This window comes from Mya arenaria, chromosome 2, assembly GCF_026914265.1.
Source record: "Mya arenaria isolate MELC-2E11 chromosome 2, ASM2691426v1".
NCBI classification, from domain to species: Eukaryota; Metazoa; Mollusca; class Bivalvia; order Myida; family Myidae; genus Mya; species Mya arenaria.
This window is the reverse complement of record NC_069123.1, coordinates 21789955-21802814: the sequence shown is the minus strand read 5'-3', so window position 1 is coordinate 21802814 and position 12860 is coordinate 21789955. Positions and strand designations below refer to the sequence as shown.

At 35.1% G+C, this 12860-nt stretch overlaps 2 long non-coding RNA genes across 2 annotated transcripts; one reads left to right on the top strand and one right to left on the bottom strand.

Annotated features, from left to right (window-relative positions):
• Positions 1-1383: 1383 nt before the first annotated feature.
• LOC128225062 (uncharacterized) lies at positions 1384-4270 on the top strand. Its single transcript, XR_008259598.1, has 3 exons — positions 1384-1972; positions 2720-2788; positions 3454-4270. It is a non-coding gene; the product is annotated as an uncharacterized LOC128225062 (long non-coding RNA).
• Positions 4271-9739: 5469 nt separating this feature from the next.
• LOC128223279 (uncharacterized) lies at positions 9740-12155 on the bottom strand. The gene is made up of 3 exons (XR_008259310.1): positions 11051-12155; positions 10428-10491; positions 9740-9982 (listed from the first exon to the last, which is right to left on the bottom strand). It is a non-coding gene; the product is annotated as an uncharacterized LOC128223279 (long non-coding RNA).
• Positions 12156-12860: the final 705 nt, after the last annotated feature.

Genomic DNA, 12860 nt, shown 5'->3' with positions numbered 1-12860 from the left:
AGAACAATTGTATAAATTAGGCACACAATTGTTAGATATTCTTTTTCTTATGTACAAGTGATTCAAAGGTAATATTTCTACTATTGATACAACCTTATTCATTGTGATTTGGCTATAATGTTTTCTGGCTTCATGTGAGTGACCGTCCGATACTCGTATTGGGTATCATATGAATTGTAGTTAGAAATTTACATTATATCTGCCGCCATGTATATATGTTTTGTATTGGACCTCATTTGCCATGTTTATGGTATGAGAGAATAAACCGTGTTTGACTTTGACTTTGAATATAATCAACTCCCGCTTGATACCAATTATTCACCTTTCTCGACACACAACTTGTTCACACTACACAATTATTATTTATCGATTAACTTATACAGCACCATTTTTAACCACACGTTCAAAGGCGCTTTACAACGAAATAAACGGATAACTTATTAGAGGAAATATCAATAACAAATAATACACCTTTAAAACATTCAATATACGATATACTTAAAATACGAATAGCAATCAAACACAATGAAATGTGATATTGAACTAGTCGTTAAAACATTAACATATATGAAATTAAAAGGACTTCCCGGGATTTAGCCATCCCCCTCGTCCGACTTCCACACCCCCCTCCACCCACCAACAACTTTGGCATACAGGACGACCAAAATGAAGTATTAAATATCGGCGTACACACCCTCGCATACATTTTTGTATACGGTAAGGTACGACCCTACCCTCCCTTACCTCTACAATTTGAAATGAGATATGTGAAAGTAGTATTTGAGACTTCTTCGTAGCCACCACCCCCTCCTCCGACTCCCCCACCACTCTCCAACCAACCTCAACCACGACATACAACCCACTTAAACACAATACAGTTTTAAACCATACTGCATACTCTTGTGTATGTACTTAGAAATATGAATGGGGTTCCCGGGGTTTAATCACTCCCTGCCCCACCCCAACTACTCCGACTCCCCCACCCCTCTCCAACCACCAAGATATACAGCATAGGAAGGAACGGCGTAAGAACCTCCTCGCATACTCTTCTTTTGTACGAACTTTTGAAAATGAAAGGGGGTCCCGGGTTTTAGTCACCACGACCCCCACCCTCCCCAGGCTTCCCCACCCCTCTCCAACCTCCAACAATTACGGCATACAACATTCGAACACAATAAACACAATAAAGTAGTAAATCCGGGCGTATTAAAGAAAACGCTATATACCTCAGAGAATGGAAGGGATTTTCGGTATTTTCGGGATTTCGGTAATTCCACCGACCGAAAACAGACTGATTTTATGACGCATTCGGAACTCCTCGGCCATTTTATCGAAAACAACCAATCGGAACTCCTCGGCTAGTATCAAGACCATCAGCAAACTCCGCGCAGTGTTACTTCCCTTGCAGTACAGTAATCACTGCCTTCACAAATATCACGTGATGATAGAAACGGCACGTGATTGCAATTTACAAAATGGACGGAACACCTTTAAAAGAAATTCCAGCAACATGTTTCATTTGTTTAGAAAATAAACGATTTTATTCCATAAAAGGAAAAAATGCAAAACGTTCGATACATGTCTGAATAGCTAACAACACATCCATGTTGATATTGTAATTTGTAAATCCTTCTTTCAATTTGAAAAAAGACCGAACATTTCCGAATGTTTTTTTTAATTGTTATTTTTTTATAAAACATATTATGCCTATCAACTGGCGTAAAGTAATTATTTAAGAAAGGATATAAGAATAAATATATATGATTAAAAAAAATGCCATTAAAAGTTTTCATCCAATTTTGGATGAAAATCTTGTGGTGGCAGTGATTACTGTACTGCAAGGGAAGTAACACTGCGCGGAGTTTGGACCATCAGTAGTCCATCATGGCCGACCAAGAAGATGTTCAAACAACCAAGAGATATGTTAGTCCAAAGACAGAATGAGGAGCGAACTTTTACCACTTATTTGTGTGTAAGTGTTATTTTTATACTTATTGTATTTTAATAAAATATAAAAAAAAATTAAGAGCCCTAATGTGAAACTAATTGGAAATGTCATTAATTCTTAGTGGGTGGGGTAAAGTCTTCTTTCATTTGACAGATTCTAAGTTAGTAAATAACAATTTTGAAGCTCCAGTGATCAGTGGCAAAAATTAAGAAAACAAATACTCTATTTTTTTTTTATAACAAATAAGTCTGAATCTGACTTTAGTTAGATCGATTATAGGTGAGTCATTCTAAAATGCCGTCCAGGCTTTTTTTTTTAATGATGGTTAGTCCAGGCTAACCATCATTAAAAAAAAAGCCTGGACGGCATTTTAGAATGACTAGATTATAGGTAAGACTTTCTTTCTCAGTGTATTCATCTCATACATTTCATATCATTAACTTTAATTTTTTATAATTAAAATTTACATTCTTTTAACCAAGGATGTATGGTTTATATGTCCGTGAGTGTTGGTAGCGAACAACTTAATGTAATGGCACAATTGAATACCTCGGCCCTGTTCACTAATATAGTTCTCTAAATAAATTAGATCTTCATTCTATTGGTTTAACAAAATGAGTTTGAACGCATAAACCAGCACACAATTTTTTCAAGACTAAATTCTTTGATATCCACCAGTGGTGGTGATGCAGAAACATTGAAAAATGCTGACATTTTTACTGTGCCAATGAAATGCAGACATTTAAATTTTAATCTTATTGTCATTTTCAGAGAAGAGTATGGTACCAGGGGTGCAGCTGACTGATTCCCGGCTTGTTCTAATGAAAAAAGGCAGATGAGGTAATGGTTGTGCTATTTTCGAAATTCGGACAATAATTTAACAGTCAAGTATCCTATTGGTTTAAGCCCAAAAGTACCTGCATGTTTGTACAATTAACCAACAAGGATTGACAGTATTAAAATATCAACATTGTAGATGAATTTAAACATGATAACAATTTCATTTCATATTTTTTAATTAACCAGTAGTCCAGAGCTAAAAGCTGCCCTCTCACAGATTGACAGTTCTTCTTGGTCATTCTTCAAAAGCCCAAAGGAGTAATTAAATTAAATTTACACATATAATTAATTATATGGCTTAAAGCAATAGCAAAAAAATATTTTCCAAACAATTGAAATCTGTTCTATTATGTGTGACCTTATATGACTAGTTGGAGGAATTTTTACCAAATTTTCAAACTTGTATATGAAAGACTGTGATCTGATATTATGTCAGCAGTCTAATATCACTGGTTTCCATACATTTGCACAATAATTGCCAATTGGCTCGTTTAAAGACAAAAATAAAAAAGGTGTCAAAACAGTAAAACTGTGAGGATGCAGCTTTAAATTGGTGTTGCACTTAATGTTTTGTGAATACTTTTCTGTTGTTGTACAGGCTTTTAAAATAATTGATCTGAAAATATAATTCCTATTATTGTTGTATTTTCTGTCTTCTATTTCAGGCACTGGAATCCGAATGTAATCAAAAATGCCATTGTATAAGGATTGACCTGCAATGCATGGCAATCATCTTAACACAACTGCAACGCCTTCTTTGGAAAAATGAGTGCAAGATGGAAACAAAGCGTTCAGTGGAACATCTTGTCATCTCAAATATTTGATGACTTACATACTGATGTGAAGTTGAAGATAAAAGTCATCTGTTGGTCCGTGATTATTAAATAAATCTGAACATATATTTTAAAAGGGTAAAATGGTAAAGGATTTATATACGCTTTAAGTGGTTTTCCTATATTATGGAGGGCATCGGCAGACCAAATAAAGGAGAACTATTTTGTTCAGTTCAATTTTTAAGACTTCAGAAAATCTGTTAATAGGGCACATCCTTGTAAATGCCATATTGTAAACTGGGCTCTTTAAAATGTGAAAAGGTGAAAGTGGTCTAGAGGATAAGCCCCAAATTCAAGGTTGTGAGTTCAAGACCTCCAAGATACTTTCTCTTGACCTCAGGAAAAGGATGTCCATACTTGTTTCTTCTTAGGCAACAGACTTAAGAGTGATTTTGTAAGCTTCCAGCTTGCATAGCAATCTGATAAGGCATAAAATAAGATACTAGCTGACTTGCAAACAGTTTTTCCATTTGTGTTGATTTATTTTTCAGTCTGTTGGAATGTTTATTAGAAGTGATGCGCATTGCTTACTGCAACCAATATTTATTTTCTTTATTAAGTTGAACACATAACATGACTTGTGATTTTACAGATGCATGTTTATTTCGTTGATTGTATGAGTTTATTTTCTCAAATGATGTAATAAAAGTTATTCTGAATGACTGTCCTTTTTTGTTTTCAGAAAATGTGTTGAGGTTTTGGCATAGCATAGTGTCATCATCATCATTGTTGTGTACAAATAAAACATTCAAAACAATGTATTAAAAACCAAACTGTCAAGCCAAGTACTCAAAGAGGCACAAGGATATTGCTAAAGAGACTGGTAATACAATTAGACAAATAAAATGTAAAGAAAGATCTATAATTCTGACACATGGTAATGCTTTAAATAGTCCTCTCATTGTGTGTTTATGGTTAAAGTGGAGACATACAGTATATTTTGTAATGAAGACTTAAATTTGTATGGCAACTTAAAGCCATATATGGGGATTAAGCGCCAGAAATATTGTGAAGTCTCCCAAAAGACTCAATGCACTTAAAAGGGCTTGGCACAGAAATGAAGGTAAAAATGGGAGCAAAACCTAATTTATCATTAGTTTTACATTGGATTGCATACATATGGCTCTGTTATTACTTGACTAATATTAAAAATAAAATTAAGAGACATGTTGATCCAAACTGTAATTATTCTTGTTTGCATTTTATGGAGTTGGACATAAAAGAGTCATTTGGTGAAGAGTGATCTAAAGGCTAATTATTCAAAAAAGATTAAGTATTATTGAAAAAAGTTTAACTGAGAGCAATGAATACAACTCTTAAACACTACATTTAATTAATGATATTATTCAAAAATATACGGACTACTTCAACTGATGTTCCGGCATACATCCGAGGTTGTTTTTGAAAATAATGGCCGAGGAGCTCCGAATGTTTATGACGGTGTTTACACTGATTTGTCCATTCGGAGCTCCTCGGCCATTATTTTCAAAAACAACCTCGGATGTATTTGGACGGTTTACATACTCAAAAAAGTGGTACGTTTAAGTCCGCTGCAAATAGATCGCGTAGTAATCTGAATTAGTTGTTAAACTTTATGACTTAACTCTTGGGAATCTTAATCATGTTTGCAATAATACACTTCATTGGCAATCAATTTAAACTGAGAGCAATGAATACAACTCTTAAACACTACATTTAATTAATGATATTATTCAAAAATTTACGGACTACTTCAACTGATGTACCGGCATACATCCGAGGTTGTTTTCGATAAAATGGCCGAGGAGTTCCGAATGTGATTTGTCATTTCATCTGTCAAAGTTTTTATCATTTTTCAATAACTTGCTTTGACTTATATATTTACAAGATTATCATGTCTCTAATAGTGTTCAGAAATTCTAAATCAACATTGAAGCTTATAAATTTAAAAGTTGCCTGGGGGTGGGGATGCGGGGGGTGGGATGGGTCAAAAAGTTGTTTTTTTTAAATATCCAGAGCAGCCAGAAGGTAAGCATAAGCTCTATTGGTCACAGTTGGGAGACTTGTTTGTCCCAAACTACATTTTTTTTTCGATTTTCTTGCGATTCTGAAAACATTGCAGCTAGTAATGGGACTTGGACTGGGGACTCCCTGTTTGCAAGTTTGTGCTCTATCAACTTGGCTCACAGGCTCTTAGAACTTAAAATAACTTAAAGCTTGCAGTTGAATTGTTCAACCAGCTCGACAAACTGTTCCTGATAACTTAATTTGCAAACAATCTGACCTTTGTGGGTTAGTACTGGGACACACTCATGAACGGTATAATATTAGTACGGTAAACCTGGGTGCAAAAGTGGGACAGGTTCAGATCTTGAACCCCACGACTGATGACTACTTGAGCTCAAGCAATGGCTTTCTTAAAACAGAAACCACCTTGCATTTAAAGAAAAATGTCAACCATATTTTAAGCTTCAGAAAGAAAACAGCCTGTTTATAAATAAATAGATTATTCATTTTTTATTTCAGATCTTGACATGGATCCAAGATGCTGGTAACTAGGCAGGACGGATTGTTACACAGAACTGCAGGTTTCTGGATGGGTAACTAAATTCCCATATTTCCGGTTTACTTGTGTTATTTATAAGCAAGATAAAAGTAAATACACCGCAAGAGCGAATCAAGTGGAAATCGTACATTATGTATGTATTTACAGTCAGTTTGTAGCATTTTTTTTTTACCAAATCTCAATTTAATACAAACTTTTAAGCTTATCATGCATACAGTATAGTTTGATGCACATTCTATAATGATAATATTAAAGATGTGCAGCATATAATGGAATGATCCACATCACTGGATACTGTATATATGTAACATTGCATGTGAAAATGCATAGCAACAAGTGATATAAGATTGCTGAAAAATCATATAGCAAGTTTTCATATTTATTTTCAAAAAATGATGTTTTATGCATTTTTCAAAAACATTAATTTGGGACAGAAATATGAAAAACTGCGATAAAATCTTTTGTAAGCATTCTTGTATCGCTGGTTTTCAGATGTTTGCACAAAATTTGCTCATTCCTGGACAAAAGATGAACTATTATTAAAACTGTTAATCTGTAAGAGTGCGGCCTTAAAGAAAACAAATGAAATAAAAAGGGTTTTTAATGATTTCTAGCAGATAAGTCTGTTGTCAAAGAACCAAATTCAAGGTATCATTATAGCCGTCTGTCATGTCAGAGACAATACACTAATTTTATTGTACATTTGTATTATATTTGTATATGATGTATAGGCCCTAATTATTAGGTCTATAAATCCGGCTTGTGCCCTTTATTTAACTGAGAAAACAACTGATGTTTTATTATACGGATTTTACAAGTGGCTCTTTGAAATATTCTGTGACTGTTAAATGGTGTAAATTTAAAATATTTTGTATATGTACTCAATTTTTTTTTATCATTGTTTTTTTTGCTTTTAAATAATTTTTGTTTTTCGTTTCAGAGACTCAGCGCCATGTCACAAATACTTCAGAACCTAGAATGAAAGTTACCGAAAGAGCAATAGACTTTCCAATCTCTACAAAATTCATCTTAACTGTTTTTCAAGGTGATACTTGAGAATACCAAAGACTTTTCAAGGACAGAATTCACAAAACAGTTTATGCCACCATCTCATATCAAAGGATTGTGCTTGAGTTGAACAGCCTTCAAACAGAAACTGTTTCAAAACCTTCAATGGATTCATTCTGATTCAGTTTACCCTTGCTGTGATCTGAGCAACTATTTACATCAATTCAACATTGTAAATTGTTTAAACTTGAAAATTCTGTCTTCGTGCAACTCACATGAATCTATTTACTGTGGACTTTGATGTTGACTCTATACAGGAAGAAGAGACCATCTTTATACATGCTGGCATAACATTTAAAAAGGAAACAAATATTATACCCAACATACTACACTGTTATGTCATCCAAGGACTCAGCTACTGACTCAATTTATAAATACTTCAAAGGAAAAATGTCTCTGTCAATGTAATTACTGCTGTGCATAATAAGACATTTTTTATTATGCGCCCCTTCGAAGAAGAGGGGTATATTGCTTTGCACATGTCGGCCGGTACCGTCTACCGTCTGTAGACCAAAGCTTGTCCGAGTGATAACTCAACAATTCCTGGACGTATGGTCATCAAACTTGACATGAAGGTTGGGCCTGACCAGTAGATGATTTCAGGTCAAAGGTCAAGGTCACAGTGACCTTGAATGGTAAATTAATTTTAAAGCTTGTCCGAGTGATAACTCAACAATGCCTAGACCTTTCGTCATCAAACTTGATATGGAAGTTGGGCCTCACCAGTAGATGACCCCTATAGGTTTTGGGTATCATCGAGCCAAAGATCAAGGTCACAGTGACCTTGAATGGTAAAAGGTTGTCCAAGTGATAAATCAACAATGCCTGCCCCCTTGGCCCTTAAACTTGACTCAGAGGTTGGGCCTTACCAGTAGATGACCCCTATTGATTTTAGGGGTCAAAGGTCAAGGTCAAAGTGATCTTGAAAGCAAACTCGACAATTCCTGGACCAATCATGCCATTCAGTCTGAATGGTCATCAAACTTGACATAAAGGTTGGGCCTGACCAGTAGATGACCCCTCTTGACTTTGAGGGTCATCAAGCCAAGGTCAAGGTCACAATAACCTTTAATGCAAAAAAGATAACAAATCCTATATTTCTCAACCATGCCTGAACCTATGATCATCAAACTTGACATGGAAGTTGGTCTTGACAAGGAGATGACGCTTATTGATTTTAGGAGTCATTGGGTCAAAGGTCAAGTTCACAGTGACATTGAATGTGAAAATGTTTCGAGTGATAACTTGACAATGCCTGTACCCATGGCCCTCAAATCTGACTTGGAGTTGTGTCTGGCCTGTAGATGAGTCCCTTTCATTTTAGGGGTCATCGGGTCAAACGTCAAGGTCACAGTGACATTGATTGAAAAAAGCTTGTCTGTGTGATAACATGCCTGAACCCATGTCCCTCAAACTTGACATTTAGATTTTGTAGACCAACTGATGACTCATATGGATTTTGAGGTCATAGAATCAAAGGTCATGGTCATAACACACTATCCTCACATTTTGAATTGTCATAATCTTAAAACTGCCTCAACGGCATCCAATGTCAGTGACTAATCAGCTGTCATTTCGGTCCATGCTTATTTCATTCAATTGTTCATATAATCCTGACAACATGGCGCTCAGGTGGGGGCATAATGTTTGACAAACATCTCTTGTTGATACTTGGCTCATTTCTTACATGTAGCTGTAACATTTTGGGCAACTTCTCAATTATTTTGTTTAAGACATTTTTCATCCAGCTCATCTAAGCCTAAGTTAGTGTTCATGTTAACTTTTATAACTGCCTGTTTATTGTACTTTTTATAAATTATTTTTAATGACTTTTTCTCAAGAACCATTTGGCTTAGTATGTCTCCTCCTGAAATAGACTAATTCTTTTAGCTCCAGTTGTCTGTCTGTCCGTCTGTAACAAATTGTGTCTGCTCCATGTCTCTTTAACCTTTTGAAGGATTTGATATAACTTCCCACAAATGTACACCATATTGAGAGGAAGGGTTTATTCTTATAACTGTTGAGCAGTTTCTGAACTTGACTGTATTATATCTTGCATTTACCTCAAGCTGTTAAGTGAACAATATAACATTGACCAATACAAGTATTTCCATAAGAATCTGCTCATATACAGTTTAAATAGCTTATACAAGTATATCATTTCAACATAACATCAGATCCTCCACTGTTTTATGTTTGCAACATTTTTTTTAAACTTTGATTTATATATCATGACTTTTATGAACACATACCAAACAGCAACTCACAGATCAATACTCATTTGGGCAGAATTTTGTAAATCCAAGCATTGTCATTTGATATTCAATGCTTTTTGGCAAATTGGGGCATTTTCTGTCACATTAAAATCAATATTAACAATAAATATCCAACTTCAATATTCTCATGTTTTTGTGCCCATTCTTTGCCAATTATTTGTTTGTCTTTTGGTATACATGTATGTTATTCATACTGTTTTTCAAAATAACGAATTAATAAAATGTTTGAAATATTTTATTTGTTCATAACTTATTTAATATAACAAAAAGATGACTGCATTTTGTTTTATTTCACATCATGATCACTCATAGAGCAAGACTTGAAGAAGTATAGTGATATAGCCACAGGTGTTTGTCTGACTTTCTCCTACCCAAGAGGGCATGTGTTTGAATCCCAAGTTGGTAAACACAGTTCAAAGGTCAGTTGATGTATCCTGATTGCAGGCAAAGAGAAACACTCTTTGATGGGCACCTGTAAAATAGAAGATACATAATCTTTACTATTATCCATAAAACGTGAAAGTTGTTAGTAAAATAAAAAAGAAATGGTCTAACATTTTTTTCAAATACAATTCTTGATAATATTTCTTGTAAAAGTACACATTTATCTTAAGAGATAAAAAACACTACAGTACAAATTTGTATTGTAAAAGCCATTTCTCAAATTCAAATGAAATTGCCTTGACAGTGATATTTTGTATTAAGATTACATATATTGGTCAAAAATCGGTAGTTTGCAAGAAGCAGTAGCAAGTATTTTCTTATTTCATACTATGTTATAATGGCAATTGCATCTGTTTTTGAAAGACTGGGTCTAATAACACTACAAAATATCATAATAATGTTACTCCCCGATTACTGTTTGCATAGTTTTTGCAATAGTAGGTTTAATCATACGCTGAGATATACAGTCATACCCCATGCTTTTCAGTGCTGCAACACTGCATCCCAGATGACTGAGCTTTTCTTTCAAAAGATTGCCTGCAATGAAAAACTTAATAAATCATATCAATAACAAACAAAAAGGATACTGTAATTGACAATAGGTCTACCTATTTGTAATAACAAATGTCATTTGTATACTGGTTAGTATATAGAATTGTATGTTAAAACATATTTGAGTGTGTAAACTTACATACCTTAAGGAAACAGTTCAAATAATATTCGCTAACTAAACTCTTTCTTAAATTTGTACTTCCGGGGTTTTCAATCGAATAGAACAAAGAATTAACGAACGTAATAGTACATTTACCTTTTGGGATGTTATTATTTAACATGTTAACGCCATAACAATTATTATACACAATACAAGCGATAAGAAATGAATATAGTTGGTATCGAAATGTGTCATAACCTGAAAACATTGCAATGTGACACAGGAAACAACTGTTTAAACGGGTCAAACCATGCCGTAGCAACCGTAGTCGACAAAACGTTACCGCCCACTATATTTATTAAAATAAATAGTAAATGTCTATTTTGATTATTCGAAAAGCGAAGCAGATCAAATCACTATTTGCGATTTTTTTAGTATACTCACATCTACGGTTTGTTTACATTTTCGTCCGATCCTTCCCCATTTTGAAGAGTAATTACGTACGAAAGCGTTAATAAAACGGTCGCAGAAATCTCCGTATGCAACTTCGTACGAAGTGATCGCTTGCTTAACATGCATTCATAAAAAATATTCATGCATGACTAAAGTTGGCTCTTGAAATAACCAAACTGTCAATAGTTGATAACAACGACACGATTTTGAAACCAGGCAGCTCTCCCTGTATATTTTTCTGCACATACACCAGAGGCACCGTCCCTCAGCACTTTCAGTGCTTTGATTATAAACTGCTGTCATCTCAGTTTCAGGGCCGAAGTTTACGGCTAGAAGGCCCCCGGTATTATGAAAAGGCGAGCCTTCCAATTGTGTAATCTGGTTGTCCTCCGATTTTAGGAAGTAGGGCAGTACATCTCTGTAACCCCAACCGTCGCAACCCGTTTGCTTCCATTCCTCATAATCAAAGCGGCTTCCCCGTGATTACATCATGCCATTCAAGATCCCTGTACCTCCAAGCACTTTGCCCCGTGACCAGAAAATCTTGTTATCATTCATAGACTTAGCGGCGTGCTTTTGGGGAACTGTTAAACCCAGTCATACTGAGAGAACCAGAGCTGAATCCAATATGCGGCAACTCGCTCTCATCATAGTCCCCACCTGCTTCGATAAGTAGAACCTTGTTGGTAGGGTCCTCGGACAATCTTGCGGCGACCGCTTAACCTGCGGAGCCTCCTCCAACCACAATATAATCGTATTCACCATCCAATCGCACGTCAATACTTCCAGCACTTTTATGTTTAGGTAAAAACCGATCGTAAGCCAACGCAGCCATGATAGCTGCTACTGCAAACTTTACGAATGCCATTTATAGTGCATACACGTACACTATTATAAAATAGCAATTTAATTTGGAAGTTGATCAAGCATCCATATAAAGCAAGTCGTTTACGCGTCACAGATTTAAAGATTACAGATAGAAAGGTGACACCGAACCACCTATGACTAATATTAACAAAAGTGTTTTGTACAGATCTCGTATTGTTCTGCTTCCATTCACAAATACAATTGAAACTAAATGGAGTCTAGATTTCAAATACACATAAACACAAACTTGACCTATATGGTTAAAAACGCTTGAGTGAGATTATGTTTAACCGGATGAAATATGTTCATGCAGCGGTTGCTTCCCCTCTAGGTTCGATATATATACAAAACGAAAGCAAGAAAATTATATAGAAACACAAAGAATGACAGGAAATGAAAACGGGAGTGGTTACCTTACTTGCATTTATGCATTTATTTATTATATGAAGCATAATGGTTCTGATAAAAAAAATCTTTATATAATATTATGCAACAAGACTAATTTTGATGCAAAGTATCAAAGACTTCGCGAACGATTTTGAAACATGACAAAAAGGAAGCAGTTTTGATAGTATTTATCGCAATGCCTTGTGGCTTAAACAGTATAAATCTGGTATAAAAGGTCATTTACTGACAGTGGTGAGGGATATGTATGAAAATGTTAAATCTTGTGTAAAATCATGTACATCTTACTCTAAATAGTTTAGTTGTGCCGTTTAAGCGTGCGTCAAGGGGAGGTTATGCCCCTGCTATTTTTAACAAGGTTTTCAACGAAAACCGGGTTATTAGAATGGAGGTTGTCGTTGGGCGGACGGACGGGCGGGCGGGCGTCAAACATTGGTTTCTGTTCAATAACTTCAGTTAGCATTGATAGATATTGATGAAACTTGGTGTGTAGGTAGCTTATGGGAGGAGCTAGCTTGGGATTGCTTTT